The following is an 8,792-nucleotide window of genomic DNA, read 5'->3' on the forward strand; positions in this document are numbered from 1 at the left end:
TGTACCCTGGTTTTCCCAACTTCTTGCCTTAAGAGCACTTCCCAATAGATAAGTGCTCAAAAATCCCAGTATGCATGTTTTGTTGAAGTTGACAAGCTAATTCTAAAATCCATATTACCATGCCAGTCACTCAAAATAGTAAAATAAATAAATAAGTTGAAAAATAAGAGCAAAGGCAGAGAGATAATACTACCCTAACTCAAGACTTATTATTATGTGATCAAGACTGTGTGGTACTGGTGTCAGGAGAGACAAATTGATCAATGAAACAGAACAGAGAGTCCAGAAATAAGCTCTTACATGTATGGACAACTGATTGTGACAACATGCAAAGACATTTTAGTGATGAAAGGATAGCTTTTTCAGCAAATACCACTATTTGAACAATTAGAAATCCACATGTGAAAAAAACAAAGCAAAACCACACATCCATACATTCATACAAAGCACCACAAACAAGCTTACCAAAGAGCAAGGGCCTGTAGGTGGAACAGTTAAAAGGAAAAAAATAGGTACATTTTCCAGAATTCAAAATGAAGCCTTGGACTATTACCTTTTATGTATTATGGACAACGTGTGTGGGAATTTAACTGCCCTTGTGTTGTTAAGTTCTCCACACATGCATAGCTTAAAAATCTATTTCCCTCTGGAAAGCTGTTCTCTTGCAAAATTCGAAGAAGAAAATTGCTGTGGTGAGGGGTGTGCTATTATTTTGCTTGAGGTTCAATATGAATCAGTCCAATAATCAGATGTCTAATGATGATTCCTAATTCTTTCTACTCTTTCCTACATTTCCTTGGAATTCACCTTCTTATTTTTCACTTGCCAAGTGTAAGACCAATTCAGTTCAATTTAGTAATATTTATTGAGCATCTGCTGTGTGGAATAAATTGGGCTGGACACTGTCAAGATCACAAGAAAAATGTAAAGTATAATCCTTGCCTCAAGAAACTCACCGTTTAATTGGAGAATATGGAAATGGACATAAAGTAGTTAAGTAGTGCCCAGTGCAGTTTCTGGCACAATGAAGATAACTCAATAATGTGTGAATTGGATTAGATGACCCTGAAAAATAGTATAAGGTTAAGTGCAAAAACACATGGTACAGATACAGGATTTCAGAGAAAGCAAGATATCAAAGTGGGCTGAAGTTTTGGCAGATCACGGAAAGATTGGACTTGAGATGGGGCAGATTTCAATGAAATCTGAAAAAATGAGAAGGCTATTCCAGGTTAGGGTATTTATAAACACATCAAAGAGATAGGCATCGGCATAGCGTGTTCACTACAGGGAGGATCCCATTCTGACTGGAGAAGATAAAGAAGATACAAACCCATCAGTAGGTTGGGGTAGATGACAGAGGGCCTCATGAGAATTTTCGACTTTATTTTGAGGACATAGAGAAGCCCTCATGGGTTTTTATCAGCAGTGACATATTTTTGAAACTACACTTACATAGCACACAGGATAGACAAAAAGAAATATACTCTGAAGGCAGGGAGATCTGAATATAGAAATACAGGAATTGGGTAATAACTTGAAGTATTATAGTTGCAGCATGGTTGAGAAGGAAGAAACAAACTAGGAGAGTAGGAAACAATGAGACTCACAGATTTTGAAGAAGAAATAAAGTTGGACTCCCTGATTTAAAAATCAAAGACTCAGGAGAATACAGTGCCAGTGACAGAAGGATCGTCTGATTCGTCTTACCTTATTGCCTTTACTCCATAGACCACATCGCTAAAGTGGGTACACTTTCTGTTGTTGAATTAACAGTTCACATTCAGATCCTGCCTGGTTAGACATGAGTGGGTTCACAGAACCACTTTATCCACTGGTCACAACCTGGGGCTTGCAAATTGCATCTGAAATGGGGACAGTCTTGTGATACTAAGCCCTTTACCTGTGGGATCCGATGCACCCAACTCCAGTAGATGGTATCAGAATTGAGTTGAATTGCAGGACAGTCCATTAGTATCCACTGGAGAGCTGCTTAGTGGTGTGTGGGGCGAAATCCCCACAAAATTTGGTGACAAGAGGTGAACTATTCTGCTGTGTGTGAGAGTAGAAAAAATACTTCAGTCCACGTGATAAATTCACTTGAAACCCATGATAAATTTACTTCCAATTCCCATTTTTCTAAGCCTTTGAATACCTTCATCTGCAACATACCGAAGATAAACAGCCAGATGGAAGATGCATAAGGCAAGGTAAGGGGGAAGGATGTAACTTTATCTAATTCACATGCAAACATATACAGAACAAGCATTAAAACAAATAAATGGACCGTATAAAATACAAATTTCAGGATAATGTTTTTGTGTGGAAGGGAAGAAGGGAACTAGAATCAGGGAAGCTTCACTTGTGATTGTAATCCATCATTTCTTAAAAATAATAGAAATATCTGAAACAAGGCAAAATATTAACATGTGTTGGATCTTAGTGGTATGAATACAAATGTTTGTTTATTCTTTCTATTTTTTGGTAGTCTCAAAATATTTCATACTGAAATATTTTAAATCTTAATAAAAATGAATCTAACAGTTATAACTAAATGTTTGTAGCACAGATCACATTGCAAACAATTTGCTAAAGTTCAAAAAAGTGATTTTAAAATAAAGGCCTCTAAAAAAAATCAGTTACGAAAAAGTGACTTGTAAGAAGGCAAAGAAAAAGGGGATGGATACATGAAATTTCTTTCTAGTGTTTTTTGTTTTTTTAAATGAAGATGTGCTAACTGTTCATGTGTCTATGTCTAGTTAAGTGGATCAGTTCTACCATTAGGATAGTTTTATTCTTTTATTCATATCTTCTTGGAGACTGGCAGTTTCCTTTCCTCTAGGGGTGCCTTTCTCTTCCTTTATATTAAAAGTTAGGAGAGGATGAAGCAAAAGGCAAGAAAAACTTAAGTTTGATGCCAGTTATCTCAATAACTAACAATGAACACATATGCAGTCATGCGCTGCATAAGGATGTTTTGGTCAATGACAGACCGCATATATGACAGTGGTCCCAAAAGACTATAATGGAGCTGAAAAATTCCTATCACCTAGTGACACTGTAGCTGCTTTAACATGTAGGACAATGCATTACTCACGTGTTTGCGGTGATGCTGGTATAAACAAACTACTATGCTGTCAGTTGAATAAAAGTATATCACGTACGATTATGCACAGCATACTTGATCATGATAATAGACAACTATGTTGCTGGCTTAGATAATTACTATACTATACTTTTTATTGTTATTTTAGAGTGTTATTTTACTCCTTATACTTATAAAAAAATAGTTGAGTGTAAAACTGTATGCAGTGTTACACTGTCAGCACCATCATACATCTCGTTTACTGCTCCTGTTCAATGTATCATTTTTTCTCGTGTTTGACTTAACCTCCTGTTCTTTTGTTCATCACAGCCCTTAAACATACAAAATCCACTGCTAATGTTGCTGTAAGAGGCCATGTCAAGTGATTGACCTGGAAACAAAAGTAAAAGTAATTAAGGACTAAGAAGGTGGAAAATCAGTGATAATTGTTGCTGGCATAATTTTCAGTCAGGCATATCCCATTCTACCGCAGTTACGATCTTGAAGAAAAGTGCAAAGTGACTAAAGCTATTAAAAGATCTGCTTCACTGAAGGCAATGAAACTAACCCAAATTTGAGAAGAGCCTATATCAGATATGGACAAACTTCTAATGACCTGGAATGAAGACCAGACACAGAAGCGTACCCCTCTCAGCACCATGATCATAGCCAAAACAAAAGGTCTGCTTGCGATGTTGAAAGAAAAGGCTGGCCCCAACTACAGTGCTGAATTTACTGCTAGTTCTAAGTGGTTAAAATGATTCAAGAATTGTTTTTCATTACATAATATGAAAGTGAGTGGTGAGTCTGTGAGCGCTGATGTGAAGGCAGCTGAAGAATTTTGGAAACTCTAGATAAACTGATTGTGGAGGAAAATTACTTGCAAATCTTCAATATGGACAAAACCTCCCTATTCTGGAAACAGATGTCTGAAAGAACTTTCATCCATAAGCAGGCCAAGTCAATGTCAGGTTTCAAGGCTTTTAAGGACAGGATAATGGTCTTGCTTGGGGCAATGATGCAGGCTACAAATTGAAACCCCTTGTCATCTGGCACCGGGCCTGCAGGCATATCAGTAAGCTCACACTGACAGTATACCATAAGAGCATTAAGAAGTCAAGGAGGACCCAACTTTTCCAAGATGCCCTTCTGAATTGCTATGCAATTCAGTGAAATGGAGAAATACTGTTTGGAAAATAACACACCTTTCAAGATTTTGCTTATTGTTGATAATACTCCCATACACCCTCCTTTTATTGCTGATCTTCAGCCCAGTATCAAAGTGGTGTTTCTCCCTCCAAACATCACCTCTTTGATCCAACCAATGTATCATAGAATTATTGCAGCTTTTAAGGCCTACTACTTGAGGAGGCCCTTTGCCCAGGCTATTGCCACAAGTGAGGAAGACAGTGATGCAATTCTGGAAAGATTACAACATCTATGTCTGCATCAAGTACCTTGTTTGGACATGGGGTGATGTCACCAAAGAGAGTATAAATGGCATCTGAAAGAAGACACTCAGCAGGTTTGTTCACAACTTCAAAGAATTTGCCAAGAATGAGGAGACTGCAAAAATCAACAAGGCTGTGATGGAGATGACAAAAATCTTTAACCAGGATGTGGCTGAGGATGGCACTGAGGAGCTTCTAGAGGTGGCTCCTGAGGAATTCACTAATGAGGAGTTGGAACTGGAACAGAAACACATAGCTGAAGAAGAAGCAAGAGAAAGAAAACTTCAGGAGAAAAGGAATAAAAAGAACTCCCAAGAAAATTCACAGTTAAGGTTTAGCAGAAGCTTTTTCAGACCTCAACAAGCTCCTTAAAAATTTGAAAACATGGACCCCAAGACCAGAAAGTTTTCTTTAATAGGGAGTAATGTTCATGGTGTATTATCTGCTTACAAGCAGATCTGTGAAGAAGGAAAGAAACAAACCAAGCAAACCACCATGGACATATTTCTGAAAAGAGGGCACCTCCTGAAGAAGAGCCTAGTTGGCTCTCAGGTAGGTCCTTCAGGAGGTATCCAAGAAGACGTTGTTATCATTGGAGAGGACAGACAGCTCCATGCATGTTATTGCTCTTGAAGACGTTCTAGTGGGATGAGACCAGGAGGTGGAAGGCAGTGACACTGATGAGCCTGACTCTGCATAGGCCTAAGCTAGTGTGTGTGTCTGTGTCTGAGTTTTTAACAAAAAAGTTTATAAATTTAAAAAATGAAATAAGTATTAAAGACAGAAAAAAGATTATAGAATAAGGACATGAGAGAAAATATTTTTGTACAGTTGTACAATGTGTTTATGTTTTAATTGAAGTGTTATTACAAAAGAATCAAAAAGCTAAAAAATTGAAGTTTGTAAAGTAAAAAGTTACAGTAAGCTGAGTTTATTACTGAAGAAAAATGTTTTACATAAATTTAGTGTAGCTTAGGTGTACAGTGTTTATAAAGTCTGCGGTAGTGTACAGTAATGTCCTAGACCTTCACACTCACTCACTGACTCACCTAGAGTAACTTCCAGTCCTGCAAGCTCCATTTATAAGTGCCATATAGAGGTGTATCATTTTTTAAAAAATCTTTTATTCTATATTTTTACTGTACCTTACCTATGTTTAGGTATATTTAGATACATAAATACCATTGTGTTACAATTGCCTACAGCATTCAGTACAGTAACATGCTGTGCAGGCTGTGGCCTAGGAGCAATAGGCTGTACCACACAGCCTGGGTGTGTAGCAGACGATACCAGGTTTGTGTAAGTGTACTCTATGATGTTTGCACCATGACAAAATTGACAGATGACACATTTCTCAGAATGTATCTCTGTCATTAAGGAACACATGACTATCTGTTTGTATACTTTTCATTTGTAACGGATTTCTCAGAGTGTGGGTTTAAGTGAGAAGGTCACCTTTAATTTGTCATCTGCTTGAAGTTGGCTGCTATGATTATGCTATGATCCGAATGTCCTCCAAAACTTGTAAGTTGAAATTTAACCACCAATGTGATAGTATTAAGAGATTGGGCCTTCAGAAGGTGATTAAGTAATGAGGGTGGAGCTTAGAAACCTTATAAAATGTCTGGAAGTACCTAGTGATTGTCTCTTTTGTTCTTATACCTTCTGTCCTGTGAGGAGGCATCTTGGAAGCAGAGAACAGCTCTCAGCAGACATTGAACTTACTGGCACCTTGATTTTGGACTTTCCAGCCTCCAAAACTGTGAGCAATAAATTTCTGTTTATAAGTTGCCCAGTTTCAGGTATTTTGTTCTAGCAGCACAAATGGGCTAAGACAGATTAGTATTGTTTTTTTTCCCAATGATTTCGATAGGAAGAAATAAGAAACTGATGCTGAAAGTGCTGCTATCTTGACTCATGTTTTACAGACATTCCCTGAGATTTTCTGTGTCTTTAATTCAGATAAAAGAACTCACACCGAGAATTATCAGAGAGGAGAAAGAACAAGCCCTTCATAATACTTAGAAAAGTAAAATATACGAATAGCTGAATCAGGTATATGGGGCTACATGGAGGGACATCAGTAGAAATGTGTGGTTTGTAGTAAGATGTGCTGAGCTCATACAGCATATGAGCAATTTGAAGGAGGAACATACAGGGCCACCTGAGCAAGTGCATTCTAGCCTCAAACTGGAGCATCCCATCAACACACTAATAGCAGAGTAAATAGATAGGGATGACTTGTGTGATCATTGTAAAACCTTGTAATTGAAAAGGGCTATTCACATGCTTTATTTTCTTTAACCCTTCCATCCATCTGTGAGGTGGGCAGACCTTCACTGAAGAGATGAAGACGCTGAGACTCAAAAGGCTGGATGAGGGCTGACCAGTTAGCTCAGTTGGAAGAGCAGCGTGCCGACAACACCAAAGTCAAGGGTTCAGACCCTACTGGCCAGCCACTGGATGAATTTCCAAGGTCAAGCCCATAATGAATTGGAACTGACCTCTAGAGGTCATGTTTCGTTATCGTAAATATTATTCAAGGTGGCAGTGCTTTGACCAATATAGCTGAAAAGCGGAAGGTGTTAGGCACACATGGTCCACACCACAAAATCTCATATCTGTGTTGAGAAAAGATGATGTCAATACCAGTCTGTCCAAGCACACTTACAAAATTGGATTTTTTTTTTTTTTTACTTAGAAGTAAAACAATAACAACACTGGGGGCAAAAGCTTATTATACACAATTACACAGAATTTTCTGTCTCTATTATGCTATGAATTTGTTATTTGATCTCTTGCTTACTAACATATTACCCCAAAGCTTAGTGGCGTTCAACAACAAACATTCATTATCTCCAAGTTTCCAAAAGCAGCTTGGCTGGGTGGCTCTAGGTCAGGGTCTCTAATGAAGGTGCAAGAAAGATGTCAGATGAGGATGTCATCTGGAGGTCCAACAGGGGCTGGAAGACCACTTCCAGGTTGGTTCACTCGCACGGTGGATGACTTGATTCTGGCTGTCGGTCAGGGCTCTCTGTTCTTCTCCACATGGACCACCTTACTCCACAGCAGTTAGCATGCCTCAGAGCAAGTGATCCCAGAGAGAGAGAGAAGCAGCACCCAAGATGGGAGATGCAGTCTTTTCGTCATTTAATCTTGAAGTATATTCCATCACTGCTGCCAAATTCAATTAATTAGAAGTGAGCCATTAAATGGACCCACACTCAAGGGAATGGAAATTAAGCTCCATTTCTTGGAGGGAAGAGTATCAAAGAATTTGTGGATGTATTCTTAAAATGTTGCCTTGCCCAAATTCTCAGCGTTTGCAAGATTTATTATTATTTTCAGCTGGCTCACACACGAGCAAAACTGATAAAAACTGATAAAAGCTCTCTTGCTGTTTCTCACCCTTCACTGCTAGTTCCTTCTATTTTCTTTTCTGTCCCACCTCCTCTGTGTGCCTTAGAGTGCCGGAGGTTCCCAGCTGCTCAGGGCCTCTTCTTTACATACACTCTTATCTTACAAATTCATCCAATACCATGCTTTGTGTACTATTTCTAGTCTCATAATGCTTGTATTTCTATTTTCAGCCCTGACCCCTCCTTATAATTCCAGTTTTATATATCCAGCTGCTTCGTGACATGTCCACAGAGATCACATCAATTTAAAATGTACTATGGATAAAATAGAACTCTTGATTCCCTCTGCTTCTCTCTCAGCCTTCTTTTTCTTGGTAAACCCACCCACTTGTTTAAATTCTTCTTTATCTCATATATAATCCCTGGGCAAGTCTTCTCAGCATTTCTTTCCATACCTTACCTGAATCTACCAAATTTTCTCCATCTCTACTGCTGCCACTCCAGTCCAGCCCATCTCTATTTTTCACCTGTAATAACCTCCTAACAGGCTTCCTACTTCTTCTCTGGTCTCTGTAAGTTTTCTCCATTATAGTGATAGTATTTTGAAAATGAAATCAGTTAATGTCACTCCATTTAAAATTCCTTGTGGTTTTTTTTATTTCACTTAAAATAATAAATCTAAACTCTTTGCTCTGTCTTAAAATCTTTTACATATTTTTGCTCCTGCCCACCAGCCAGCTGCACTGGTCTTAGCCATACATAGTGCTTAGGTATGTTAGCACAAACTGTGTGTACATATCTGTGCTTGGGTGTGTTTGTGCGTATATGTGTGTTTATTTGCATGCTCTATAGGTTCATGTGTGAGTGTGTGTCTGGGAATGTGTCTGACTGTGTGTG

Source organism: Cynocephalus volans, chromosome 6 (genome assembly GCF_027409185.1).
Source record: "Cynocephalus volans isolate mCynVol1 chromosome 6, mCynVol1.pri, whole genome shotgun sequence".
NCBI classification, from domain to species: domain Eukaryota; kingdom Metazoa; phylum Chordata; class Mammalia; order Dermoptera; family Cynocephalidae; genus Cynocephalus; species Cynocephalus volans.